We start from the raw sequence: 14,829 nt of genomic DNA on the forward strand, positions 1-14,829 counted from the left end.
GTCAAGACTAAGAACCATCTGTTTATGGGCAGGCCACCAACTCCAGCCTCAGTGCAAGCAACTGCGATGGGGGATGGGGCTGGTAGGCTCAAGGCACTGCAGGGTGTAGGGGGGTCCACTGACAGCCCAACCCTGCTATACCCTGACTTAGCAACTAAGTAAGACACAATGGGAGCAGGATGGGGAGGAGAAGAGAGAGTCCAGCCCCTGAAGCCAGGCTGCGATGGAGAGAGAGAGATCATTTGAGGGCTAAGTCACCTGGGTAACCAACATCTTGCCCTCAGTGGAGTAGGGCTGGGGGACTGCGAAGGTCTGCAGAAGGGAAGCTGCTGGGCGTGAAGGATATGGGCAGGAGGTACACCTTGAGAGTCACCCTGCAAACCCCGTCAGTGGTCACAGCTCATCCAGAAGCTGGATCTTTCTAACAAACCCCCAGGAGATACCTCGGCTCCTCAGACTCATACAGTGAAGGGAGGACGAAGCAAGTCACGGAGCAGCCCCACACCCCTGAGAGGTTGTCGGTGGAGAAACAGATTTCCTAACATCTAGCACAAATGTGTTGCTCTAAGCAATGGGGGAAGGCATGGACGAGGGACAAATGTTGAATTTTCTCTGAGCCCTGTGCTCCCGGAAAACAGCAATGGGTAAGAAATCCTCCCCTTCTTTTGTGCTCCTGAAAGGGGCTTACTGCAAAGAACTACCCCTACCCCATTGGACTTAGACAAGACTCATGATGACTTCCCCCTTATTTACCTCGAGGCCAGACACAGACTCTCCAATTCCCTTTCTTTGCTTCATCAATGGTTGGTTGAACTGTTGTCTCCATGAACAACAGGAACAAAATGTTTGTGCACCAAAGTTTGGTTAAGCTTCTCTCCTTCACCCAGGTCCCTGAACTATGACCCACCCTCGACCTCAGCCAGCACAGAGCCCAGCCTCAACAGTCCCCTCCTGAGAAGAGGCTGGCCCCAGGGTATAATCGTCTCTGATTTACTGTCCAATCAGGCACACCCCTTCATCTGGTGTTCCCACACTCAGTTCCTTGCAGCATACTCCCTATAAAAGATGAACTCTTCTCCTAACCCTTGAGACACCAAGACTTTATGCACAGAGTGGTTTCCTTATTACCGGAATCCCAACTGCCCCAACCCACTTCCCTGGCAATAGCAACTTCCCCTCCCTTCAAAAACCACTTCGAGTAAAATCCTTCCTTACAGGGTGCAAATTTATTTTCTTATTGGACTGGGGAAAGTTTGGAAAAGTCATCTTGAGGGCAGCATGAAGAGACTGTGTCTGGGGAGGAGGAGGGGTGGCAGACAGAGTGCAGGATGGGAGGAGTAGGCTCCCAAGGACCAGTGGGGGGTGATGACCTTTTGCCAGGGTCAGCAGGGAAGAGAGGATCCAAGAGGATGTGAAAGGTGAGGTCTCCGCCCCATGCTTAGGCCAGGACGCTATGTTACATGCTCCCACCCCTTCCTCCGGGCTCTTCCCAACCCTAGCCTGAGACCCAGATGTGGGTGGGCCCAATGCTGGCCAAATAATGGAGACTGTGGTCTGCCTCTTACCTGCTCCCACCTGTGCTGACTTCCTCTAGCAATTAACCCCCCTCCTTCCCACACCCTTGGCCTCTCCCCACAAACCAGCTCCTTACCCACATTCAAACAGGTCCACCATCTCTGCATCCCCCTTGAATCCCAGTCCAGAGGCTGCCCTTTCTTTCCACAAATACCCAAGATTATTTTTGTAAAGGTTTTATTTATTTATTTGACAGAAAGAGTTCACAAGCAGGCAGAGAGGCAGGCGGCGGGGCGGGGGGAAGCAGGGTACCCGCTGAGCAGAGAGCCCGATGCGGGGCTCCATCCCAGGACCCTGAGATCATAACCTGAGCCAAAGGCAGAGGCTTAAGCCACTGAGCCACCCAGGCTCCTCATCCAAGATTATTTAGATGTGTTGCTGCGTCCCTGCATCGGCTCAAGCCTTTCTTCACCCCTGGAGAGCTGCCGGTGGCTCTCAGCTCTCCGCAGCGCCCCTTGTGGCCGCATCCCCAGGCCCGATGGTCACCTGACCGCTTCCCCCCAGCCCAACCACCCTCCCCCCCGCGAAGCAACTCTAGGGTTCATTGCTGCGACCATTGTGTGCTATTCCTCCCTCTGTGGTTTCTCCTTCAGAGTCTGCTGGTTGCCCCTCGTCGGCCTGGGCCTTGGCCCTGGTCTCACTTTTCTCTTCCTTCCTAGCTGTCCCTTCTCCCTGAGTGACGAGTAGCCCCTGCATGCGGACCGCTACAGGACTGAACTTTCCAGCACAGCCCATCCCGAGCTCTGAACACACCCTCCCAGTGGCCTGCTCCACATCTGCCCTTCCAAAAATGGCACCTTGGTCCACAAGGGAGGGGGAGCTTCAGGCCTCACCAGCCCCCCCCTCCCACCCCCTTCCTCGGCTCATCTTCCCTGTGCCGCCAGAGGGATCAGGTCCCTTCCTTGCTCCAAGCCTTTGGTGGATTCCCACTGAGCTTCTGGGATAATCCTCAGCCCCAAGCAGAACCTGGGAGGCCCAGCACCCTATGCTGTGGCCCCTTCTCCCCCTGGCTCACTGTACTCGGGCCACACTGACCTTCGTTCCATTCCCTGAACCCACAGAGCTCCTTTCTCCCTCTGTGTGGAGCCCCCGCCCTCCCACTTTGTGCTCATTAGGGCTGCATCAGCCCTAGCCCTAAACTCCTCCCCGGTAGGAATCTGGCCTTGCACTGGGATCGGCCTCATCCGGGGGGCTCCTTCTCACCCGACTCTCATTTGGATGCCAGCTGTCCCTGTAGACGAGTGGTTGTTTAGTATCGATTTTCTCCCCAAACTGCAGCCCTGAGGGGAGCCATCCGGTCTGTTTCCATCACAACTCCAGCCCCCTCGCTCTTAGAATAGCCCAAGATAGAGACTAGGGGTTCAGGAGATGTTGTCTGAACGAGCACTGATCATGTTATAAGAATCACTAGCCACATGCAGACATTTATTCAATGCATCCTGGAGGTTGCCTTTTGCAGCCGGTGGCGTCCCACCTGGCTCTTTCACCTTTCTGGGGTCCCCAGCCCTCTCCCCGCACTGTGAGTATTGGCTACTGTGTTGCCCCGCTGCCTCATTTCTTTGGAGAATGGCCCTCGGCTAAGGAGAATGGCCTCAAGGGCAGCCCCCAACCCGGCAGATGCACCCCGCAGGCCTGCTTCCTTGCCTCGGCCATTCATGCCGAAAGTCCCCCCAACCCCCCACCCCGTGGGATGTGGCTGGAGCAAGCCATCCCTGGAGCCCTTGTCTTCCCATTCCCCTGCCCTGCTCGCCTGGCCAGTATTTCCTAAGAGCTCTCTGGTAATAAATCACTGAACTAGAATCTGTCTCCAGCTCTGCTTCTAGGAAGTCCAATCAGAAACATCTAGAACAGGGAGGGAAATAGGTGTGGAGTGAGGGATGAGAGAAAAAAAGGAAACAGGAGAGAGGTCTTGTATGGACTAGTAAATGCCCCAAGCATTGAGGTAGAGGAATCAATCCTCTGCATCTTTGGTCCCTCCCCAAACTGTCAAATCAATGGGTGAGGAGGAAGAGAAGGGGAGCAGCGGAGAGGAAAGGGGAGCGGCAGGGAGGGGAACAGAACCCTGCTTATTCCCCGACCTCCCTCCGACTTATATTCTTCACCCATCTCAGCCTCCCTGTCTGACATCACCTGTGCCCCCCACTGTGCTGGAAATGCAAGTTCTCACTCTCCCATTCCTTTGGGTTTCTCTTTTGTGCCCCTGGGAGATTATTATATGTCCCCTGAGGCCAGAAGGGATCTGCCGGTCCTCGATTCTTTTAATGAAACTCAGTCCCTTCTAAAGGAGGACAACTGGACACCAGGTCCCTAAACCTTCTTTGCCTGGGAGCCGACCAACCTGCCTTGTGTGTTCTACAGCGTAATCCTTTGTTAATCACTAGCTAGGGCACTGGGTAAAGTCGTTTCTCAAATCCTGGCCCCCTGGGCTCATAGCGTTTGAGATACATAAGTATGTTGCCATGGTGACATGGTGACAGATTAATTTACAAATCCTCCTGGAACAAAGCTGCTTTAACAAGGTGAGAGTGCATGAGAAGGACCAGGGGAAACTGCACCGCTCTCTCGGGACCAAGTTGGAGCCAGTGGACCCAAGAAGGAAAGGACAGGTAGAGTTCATCTCTGGCTGATCTCTCCCGGGGCTCTGGGCTTCCCGAGACATTCCTGCCTCTAGGAATGCAGCAACTAAGCCCAAACCTGGTCTGAAAGATACCTTGGATGCTTCTCGTGTCAGGGGCTTTGCTAGTTACTGTTGCAGCTGACAGCTGTCTGCATAATTAATGAGCTAATCCTCACAGCCATACCACCACCCCAAGAAGCATCACCACCAAACTATTCTTAGCAAGAAGATCCTCCAAAGCCACTGGTGAGCAGCAGTCTGCCTCAAACGACGTACAGTGATTAGCATGTGATTCCTCAAAGGGAGAGAGTAGGCAAACACTCGGCTCCAATGCTACTGATGCAAATCTGAGCCGGGAACCTGAAATGGCATCTGGCTCTCAGTTTTCAGCAGACAAGATTGGAAGGTTAGGTGATTCTCACAAATAAACCTGAGCCTTCTAATCCCTGGTACAAATCCAGGTGGGCTCTCCATTTAACCTCGGTGGCTCTCCCTTCTCCCAGATGAATAACAGTCCATCAGCTCAGATGAAGGCACATTTCAGAAATCCAGAGGGGCTGGATATGTTGTGTAACTGTCCCTCAGAACAATGTATTACTTAAAATATAAGCCATGAGAAATTCTACTAGTTACCAAGCATGTTTAGATATAGCCTTAAGAAAAACACATACTGGCAACAGGCTGCTGGGGGGAGACGATGATATATGTATGGCCTTAAAGCCGAGCAGCTGGGAACGCCCGGCCCGCTCAGGGCAGAACGCCACCTGCTTCGTTTTTCCGTTATCTCCCCTACCACCCTGAGAACACCTATGGCTAATTAGATAAGTCCTTTGAATGTGCCTGCTCAACTATAAACTTTATATTGCTTGACTAGACGTATTTTGCCTTCCGTCTTGTTTATCTACAAGGCATATGATTAATGTTTAACCTTCTTTGGCTCCTCTGTTGATTACTGTCTGTATCTAATAAAAATGGGACTAAGGAGTTGTTCGGGGCAACAGTCTTTTCTACTGTTGTCCCCTGCTCCCTTTCTCTTACAGCTGACTTGTTTGTGCCTCATTCTTCTCCCGTGCACTGTCATGAAATGACAGTGTTGTCCTGCAGGCAGCTCCTGTTGACCTGTGTCCTCACTGCTCCAAGTATGGTCCATGGACCAGTGGCAATCAGCATCACATGAGAGCTTGTTAGGAATAGACTCCTGGGCTCCACTCCAGACCTACCAGACAAGAATTTGTAAGGGAGAAAAAAACAAAAACAAAAACCCAACACTCTTTTTTTTTCTTCTGCCCTTTTAAATTCTATCTGATGCCCTGGAAATTCACCCAACAAAAGACGGGCTAAGAGTGAGACAATGTTTATGAATGTAGGCAGCATACGAGCAGGAGAAATGCAGTGATGAGTAACTCAAAGGGGTGGTTAGAACCTGGGGCTTATATAGCACCCTCACAGAAAACACTAAATTTATAGAGAAGTGACAAGTCAAAGGACAGGCAGTTTGGGCTTTTAGGGGTGGTCCGCTGTGGGAAGGTAAAGATAGTGGAGGGAACTGATGGAAGACGAGAGCTGTTTAGTGAAGTTTGTTATGTGGATTTCCATCAGTCTTGTCTCCCGGCTGGTGAGTCTACAGTTGTCTTCCTCTTCCTGCTCTGAGCTAAGGAGACACCTGGGCAAATGGAAATTTACATCCTGCTCTCAGGCAAATAAAGGAGGAAGGCCCAGAGCTTGTTTGGTATCTGCTGTTTCTCCACTGTGTTCAGCTCAGAATAATCCTAGGGCCAAGGTGGCATATTTGAAGGTGACATATTCTGATTTCCTACACGTTTTTACCAGATTCATAGGCAATTCTGATGCATGGTAAAGCTTGAGTGGGCCTTTAGCCCTTAGGGCTTCTGGAGGACATGTTCATGACTATAGGTGCTGATGCCTGTCAAGTGGCAAGGTGGGCCAGGTCTACCTCCCAGCCCACCACCGACTCATCTCAGTGCTGTAGGAGGAATGAGCTTGTTTCCAAGGATGATGCAGATGCTAATCTCCTGATATGACACAAAATAAAATTGGGGCCAAGAATTGAAGTTACAAGCAATCAAAACAAATTTTAAAAATGCACTGAACTTTAGTGAGGCTGGTCCTTGACCCAGACAGTGCTTTCAAGCCTATGCAATAATTTATCTACATGCTCAGGTTTCTGCAGATAATATTTAAGGCATCTTAACATGGTACATAAAATCAACAAGATGGACTGTTAAGAGTAGGAGTCAAGAGTCTGTACTTTCTAAGTTCTTTTCAGCTTCTCTCTTAACTCGAGCAAAAGATCTCGTGGGCCAAGCATCCCATAATAGGGAACCGAGAAACCATCCCGTCAAGCAATCAGAACTGCCCTGAGTCAGCAAGACCCCATGTGATTAAGCCCAAGACAATGATCAATCTGACCTTTACTGCCCATCTGCTCATACCCACCGACCTTTGTCCCACATTTTCCTTCTACAAAAACTAGAAGTATTTTCAGCACTTTGGAAGCTGTCTTTGAGATGCTAGTCTGATGTCTTCCCGGTGTTAGCCTCACTGAAATAAATTCCTTTCTATTTCTGCCCCCCCCCCAAAAAAAGGAGTCAAAATAGAATGAAAAATAAGTGTAGGGACATAAAATTGAGCCAGGGTGTAAAAATCCTAAATTCTTGTTATAAGTGGGTCGCAAACTGAGTGCTGGTTTCTAGTAACCAAACATAAAAACAAGGCCCAGTCAGTTACACTGATTCATTTTTCAGTTACACTGATTCATTTTCACACACTAACAAAGAGGCCAGTTGCTAGGAAAGAACCCAACATTCCTCTCCTTTTCACAGTAGAACTTCTTGGAGATTCATTTACACATACTCTCCCCACATCCCCGCCTCTCATTCTCTCTTTGACCCACTCCCCTCTGGCTTCTTGCCTCACCAGCCCACTGAAGGCACCTTGACAAGCTCACTGTGGCCTCCATGTTACCAAATACAATCGCAATGGTCCCTTCCCTGTGCCCATCTCATGTGGCTTCCCAGCACCCCTCCTCCTGGTTGACCACTCATTAGTGGGACACCATCCTCTCTGGCATCTGTAGTGTCATTCAGTTTTCCTCCTGGCCTGCTGGCTGCTCCTTGCTTCCACATGCTGTGGTTTCTGCAGGCCACCATATCCTGGGACCTCTTCCCTTCTGTGTCCCCACTTTTCCTAAGTGATCTCATACCTCCCATGACTTTGCGTACCATCTGTGCGTACGTCTCTCAAATGTTCTTCTTGGGAGCCACCCCCTTCTCTGGGCTCTAGATGCAGAGACAGCTGCCTCCTGAATGATTCCACTGAGATATCCCAAATGGCATTCAAAATGGTGTTCAAACAGGATTCTTTATTTTATCCTCAAACCAGTTCCTTCCCTAATCAGCTCAAGAAAGAGCATCATCTAGCCCAGTTGCTAAGGCCAGAAGCTGGTGGAGGTCCTTCTGACTCCTTCCTTGCCTACGCCCCCACATCTAACCCAACCCTAAATCCTGTCAATTATACCACAAATCCATCCTATCTCGACCCCCACCAAGCCTCTCTGCACAGAGTGGTCAAAAGGAGCTGTAAAATTCATACATCAATCTAGGCAATGGTCATTTTTAAAAGGACAAGAAAAAGAGAAAGAGACAACTGGAATTAGGCCCTCCCAGTGAGAGTACATACCACTGCCCATGAAACTGTTTCCAAAAATATAAAACCTCTATTTAACCAGGTCTCTATATCTAGATACAAATTCATAGAAAAAAACAGAGAAGATTTCTTGAACAGTTTTTGAAAGGCATCATTGGAGTCACACGATGGGAAGTGTAGCAACAGCCTTCCCAGAGGCCTGCAGCGGGTCAACCCAGGAGCGCAGCTCTTGTACCTCATCAGAGAGGAACTGGAGGGACAACCAGCCCAAGATCCTCTGGCCTGCCCATCCTCAACTCTCTTCTCAGTCAGGCTTTTGATCAGTTCTGGGAAGCATAGCCTGGGTAACATGGCTCTCACCTGAGGCAGATCAGCTGGGAGCTTGGGGGCCTCAAAGGACAACTGGGGCAAAAGAACCAACATCCTGCTGAGAATGTGTTGGGGGAGGAACAGGATTCCTTGACACATGTGACCCTGGTGGCTTCCCTACATTCCTACTGAGTTCCCTTATAACAGATCTGATGGAAACCGACACCTCTTCTCTGTCTGCCCAGCACTGTCGGAAGCCATCCGTCCACTCCATCCACTCACCTCACTGGGAAATTAAATATGGAGCCATGTGGTATTTGTCACATTCGAAGGTGAAACCATCTACTATGAAACCCAATAAAATGTATTTCGTTTTTTTTCTTCAGCCCATCGCAGTGGGGTGAATGGGATGGGATTTCTGATCAGACTAGACACCCAGCCTCGAATGGGTCAATCCATAGCTAAGTCCACAGCTCGTCCTTCTCTCCAGATACACAGGACAGCTGCTCCCCAGGGGAAGACAGTGGAGTCACTGACACCAGAGTACACGCAAGTAGATGGAGAGAAAACACCACCAGCCTGCAGCTTTCATCTGACACGTCTCTAGAAGCTTGTTCACCAATAACATGGGATTGATACATGGGAAGGAGGCAGGCCCCACTGCCCCTGACTTGGGCTGAATGGCCATAGGCAAATAGAGAAAAGATGTTATTTGATTTTGCTTTCTTTCACAAGATGATAATAGTTCTGATCTCAATGGATTTGATATGAATTTAAATTTAAGAGAGGATAGGAAGTAACTAGAAAAGTGTTTGCACCCAGCAGACACCCAGTAGATAACAGAGCCTCCTTCCCCGAAAAAATTAGCCTAACTTGGAGTCCATATTGTTAGCAGTTCAAGTCCCCACCATGAACAAATAGCTTTCCTGACCCTCGCTGCTAGTAATAAGTCACAAAAAACATCGGGAATTTCTCCAGACTGACTATCTACTCCCCAGTCCTCTCTTCTCTCCTTCCCCAAACCTCAAATCCACTCCAACTTTGTATTAACCTAGTTCCTCCAAAAAGAACGGGACAGCCGGGTGCCTGGGTGGCTCAGCGGGTTAAGCCGCTGCCTTCGTTCGGCTCAGGTCATGATTCCAGGGTCCTGGGATCGAGTCCCACGTCGGGCTCTCTGCTCAGCAGGGAGCTTGCTTCCCTCTCACTCTCTCTCCCTGCCTCTTTGCCTACTTCTGATCTCTCTCTATCAAATAAATAAATAAAATCTTTAAAAAAAAAAATGGGACAGCTGAGCACTTAAAATCAAAAACAGAGGGACGCCTGGGTGCCTCAGTCATTTAGGCATCTGCCTTCGTCTCTGGTCATGATCCCAGGGTCCTGGGATCAAGACCCTCATCAGGCTCTCTGCTCGGCGGGGAGTCTTCCTCTCCCTCTCCAATGGCCTCTCCCACAGCTCATGCACTCTCCTCTCAAATAAATAATCTTCTTAAAAACTCAGAAACAGGTATTCAACCCCTGAGTTCTAGGCCCAGCATCTCTCTGATGGCCACTGTTCCCACAAGCTCCCACCCAGAGAGGGACCCCTGACATCTTGATGTCAATAGGCCCGCTTATAATGTGTAGTGGCAGAAGAAAAATAATGCGAAATAGGAGTGGAAAGTAAACGAATAGGAATTTTTAAACCAAGACAGGGAAGAAAGAAAATGTTAAGTTAGTGGTATCTTAGGGTTCACCTTCTACCAGGAAAACCAACAATTAGCTGAGGAAAAAAATAAACAAGATACTTAAGGACAATATTAGCAGAGACCTTATAATATTGAAAGGCCTTATCTGCCCCTCAACTTTCTTCTGCCCCACACCACCATGCCCACTACTCACATGCACACACACACACACACACATGCACACACGCACACACACGCGCGCACACGCACATACACACACACAGAGGCACACATGCACATCTCTAACCACAACAACTTTACCAGGACTCAGAGTGAAGGTCTAAGCGTGTGGACAGACATGCTTTTCCAAACGCCTAGCTTAGTACCTAGCTCCATCACTTATTAGCTGTGTGTCTTAGGGCAATCTAGGTGACCCCCAAGGGCTCAGATTTTTATCTGTAATAGATCATTGATGTAACAGATCATTCGTGGCTCACAGATGTATGAGATCATGAATCTCATGATCTAAGTGCCAAGCTCAGTGCCTGACCCACACAAAGCGCTTAATAAAGAACATGTCAGCTCTGCGGAGAAGATTACCAAGTCGTTTGCTCAGTTTTCAGAAACCCTCATCTCTGTGGCCCAATGTCTCCCTGCTTTGCTCGTCTGTAGGAAGAACATACCAAACTGAGCAGCTATGAGTTCAGGTTTTCACAGCAGATGACAATAAACAGAAGTGACTATGACCACACTTGAGTGCAAACAGTCCTCAGTTTCCCCAAAGCCACAACCCGCAGATGAGCTTGACTCAAAGTGGCAAGGGGAATAAGAAATGAAAGGAAATATTTACGAGCCTTGGAAAGGCGTTCAAAAAGCTTTTGGGCCCATCTGACAACCAGCTCTGTGTTTTGTCTCCTTGCTGTAATATTTAAATATAATTTTGGTGTCTGCCAGATTAAATTACTCACTTGACCAATTTATGCCCTTCAGATTAAATGCTATAATTATCCTTAATAAGCATAACGATCAACCTGTTTTTGCTTAATGGTTATAAAGTTTTACGCCTTTTAATAATCCTCCTACGGGTGGAACATACGTTTTTCTCGGAGAGCTGATCTCTTGCTCTGTGTAACATGTCAAACCAAATCAGAGTCTTGCTTTTGTTCACCAGAACAGCATGAGCCTGAAAATGTGGGGTTGGAAGAAGAAACACACACTCCAAAATGTTCTCTCCAGAGAGCTGACAGATCAAGGAAATCCCACAAAGATTTTGCAACAATAAAACTTGTCTCTGAGAACACTTTGTCTCCTACATATATAGTTCAAGTGCAATAGAGAAAGAAAAATTATTTTCTCTAGATTTAAGTTTATGTAGAATGGATACCCTTTTTATTCTGTGTGCTCTCTCTCTCTACATATATATATATATGTGTGTGTATATATATATATATAATTTTTAAATTGTGTTTATTTATTTGTCAGAGAGAGGGAGACCTAGTGCATAAGCAGGGAGAGCAGCGGGCAGAGGGAGAAGCAGACTCCCCACTGAGCAAGGAGCCCAATGCGGGACTCGATCCCAGGACCTCCGGATCACGACCTGAACCACAGGCAGATGTTTAACTGACTGAGCCAGCCAGTCACTCCTCCTGGGGATATTTAGAATCTGGTTTTTGGAGATTCTGCCGTGTTCTCTTTAGCTTGCAACATGGCACTATTCATACCAACTTCCCCCACCTCCCAAGCTTATGGTGTTCTGCTATTAGGTCCATCCTTGGAGGTTTCTGGTTTTCAACGAAATGTTGGTTCAGGAACTTCTTTTTATGGGTGGTGGTTCATAGTGACTCCCATCCTTTTATAGAGGAGAATCGGACATTTTGCTTTTGTTTTGTATTCTTTCATATTTATATAGTGTCAAGTAAAAAAAAATTGTAATTAGTAAGGAGAAACTTTATTCAACAAGATTGTTGCAAAGGAAGGGGAAGGGGCTCTTGCCTTAGGGATTACTTTTGACCACAAGATCTGTGTCTCAAGGCTGAGGCAATGAGGAGTTTCCTTTTATAAGCAAGAGGAAACAATGTTAGAAAGAACCTGGTGTTGGGACACAGGATGAAGGGAAGTGGCTTGATTGGACAATAAATCAGAGAATATTATACCCTGGGACCAGCCTCTTCTCAGAAGGAGACTGTCGAGGCCAGGGTGTGTGCTGGCTCAGGTTGAGGATGGGCCAAAGTTCAGGGACCTGGGTGAAGGGGAGAAACTTAACCAAAGTTTGGTCAACGAGCACATTGTTTGGATTGATCAGTGGAGACAAACAGTTCAGCCAATCACTGATGAAGCGAGGAAGGGTAATCTGGAGGGTCTGTGTCTAGCCCTTAGGTAAACAAGGGGGGCATCCCTGACTCTTGTCTAAGTCTGATGGAAAAGGGTGGCTCTTTGCAGTAAGCACCCTTTGTTTCCTGAACACCAAAGGATAGAAGAGTTTAGATGAAGTTCAACATTGCCAATGGCCAGACTCAAGGCCAGGCTCCCAAAAGCCTGAACACACCATGTGATGCTTTGCTAGAAGCAGAGAGGAGCATCTGTGTTGGCCCAAGGAGCAGGCAAGGTTGTCCCATCTGGGACATCACTTGGCTTTACCAGTAGCTCCTTCTGCCCCCTCCCCAGTTCCATCCCATTTGGGAGCAGGCGTGAGCCTCCTGGGAGAAGGAGAACACTGAAAGTCTGGATAATTCTTTTAGTTCTGTAGCCTACTTTCTATACCCTTATTAGTTTAGAACACAATGATCTCATTTGAGAATTTCAACTCACTCCTGTTAGTCACCGCTTTCAGAAATGACATTTTACCTGGCTATAAAAAATACCATATGTTTATCATTGAAAGTACAGAGAATGTGTAAACATTTTTTTAAAGTTACTCAACATTCTGAAAACTAGAAGGTAACCACAGTTCATGTTTAGCTGTATTTCCTTCTAGAACTTTTAAAAATGCATAAATATGTGCATGTGACTTTTTGCACTGTATTTTCTTTCCCAGTTGTCAGTGGCTAGATGAAGTTATTTTGTTGTTACTGCTGTCCCTGTTGTATGTGTGATTTCTCACCCGTCAGTGTCCCCCAGCTGAAGACCTCCAGGAATATGCATGTAGTTGAACAAACTGGGCTTACCGTTCATTGAAATGAGGGAAAACACAGCAAGGGGATCCCTGGGTGTCTCAGCAAGAGGGTGTTATAAAGATGTCCAGCATTGGGGGATGGCTCCAGGAAGCAGGGTTTTGCTCCAGATGACATGCCCCCAGGAAAGGTAGTTCTGTGATCAGGTACCTGATGCCTTCCTTTCTAGAAGCTGGTAGGACTAAAGTGAGGTAAAGAAGCAGAATCATGGCTCCCTGGACAGGAGCTGTTTGGTCATTTCTGTATCTTGGACAATCTCCATGTTTCTGTCTGGATTCAGACATGATTATGGAGAGACGCAGGTTTTGTCTTGACCCATCAGGGTCTGGTGTCATTGATCTCCTTGCATGTTTTTGTTCAGCTGGAGAACACAGCAGTCTTGGTTGTGATGCCCATCCTGGACTGCTGGCAATTGGTTTATCTTTCTCACACATCACTGAGTGTACTAGCCAGGGTTCTTCAGAGAAACAGAACCAACATGATGCATAAAGAATATAGAAGAGAGTTATTATAGGACTCAGCTCATGCAGCTGTGGAGGCCTGGAAGTCCCTGATCCTCTGTCAGCTGGAGAACCAGGAAAGCCAGTGACATAATTGAGTCCAACATCAAAGACCTAAGAACTAGGGGGCCTCCGGAGTAAGATTTAGGGGCCACAGGCTTGAGAACCAGGAACTCTGATGTCCAAGAGGAGAAGTGGTACGTCCAAGTGCAAGAATAGAGAAAGAATTTGGCCTTTCTCCATCTTTTAGTTCCCTTTGGGCCTCCGACAGACTAGATCGTGCCCATCCACATTGACGAGGGCAGATCTCTTAGTCTACTGATTTAAAAACTAATCTCTTCCAGGGCTGCCTGGGTGGCTCAGTTGGTTAAATGTCTGACTCTTGATTTTGGCTCAGTCATGGTCTCAGAGTCCTGATGTCAGGCTCCATGCCCAGCTTCAGATTTTCTCTCTCTCCTTCTGCCCCTCCTCCCGGCACCCCCAACTCTCATAACAAACAAAGAAACAAACAAACAAAAAATCAACTAATCTCTTCCAGAAACACTCACCCAGACACACCCCAAAATCTTGTTTTACCAGCTATCTAGGCAACACTTAGCTGGGTCAAACTGACAAAATTAACCATCACACTGAACTCTTATTAATTTATAATTGATTCTCTTGGACTTTTCTAGGTAAAGATCCACACTGTCCTTAAAAATTATGATAAAATTCTCTCTTCCTTTCCTTTATTTGTACCTCTTACTCTTACTCTTTTATTATAGATTGAAACTTCTAGAGCAATATTACGTTATAATGATAATAAGCTTGGTCTTGTCTTATTCTTCAAGTTAATTGAAATGCCAACTCATTAAATATGAGTTGGACAGTTTGCAAGAGGTGTGAGATGATGTTAATATCTAAGAAGGTTATACTTCAGCATAGTAAATAAAATCCTGTCTTGTCTCAGCTTATTCAGGAATGACTTAAATTTTATCAAACACTTATTTGGCATCTATGAAGACAATTATGGTTTTATCCTTTTCTTTAGTGATGTGTTAAATTATATTAATGGATTTCTTATTATTAAAATATTCTTGCACTTCCGGACTGTCAATTGACATTGAATTAGTTCTGAATGAGTGTCCAGAATTGAAGTACCAGAGCTTTATTCAGAATGTTTGCATCTATTCATAAACAAGATTGGTTTCTAACTTCTAAGAGGTCATCTTGGCTGTGTTTTGGCATCAAAGTTATTACGGTTGCTCATGATAAATTGGGATACTCACAGCCTTTTTACATGCCTGGAAACAAGCTATACCAGATAAAAATGATCTACTCCTTTAGAG

Source organism: Lontra canadensis, unplaced genomic scaffold (assembly GCF_010015895.1).
Source record: "Lontra canadensis isolate GAN:19392208 unplaced genomic scaffold, GSC_riverotter_1.0 scaffold16, whole genome shotgun sequence".
Taxonomy (NCBI): domain Eukaryota; kingdom Metazoa; phylum Chordata; class Mammalia; order Carnivora; family Mustelidae; genus Lontra; species Lontra canadensis.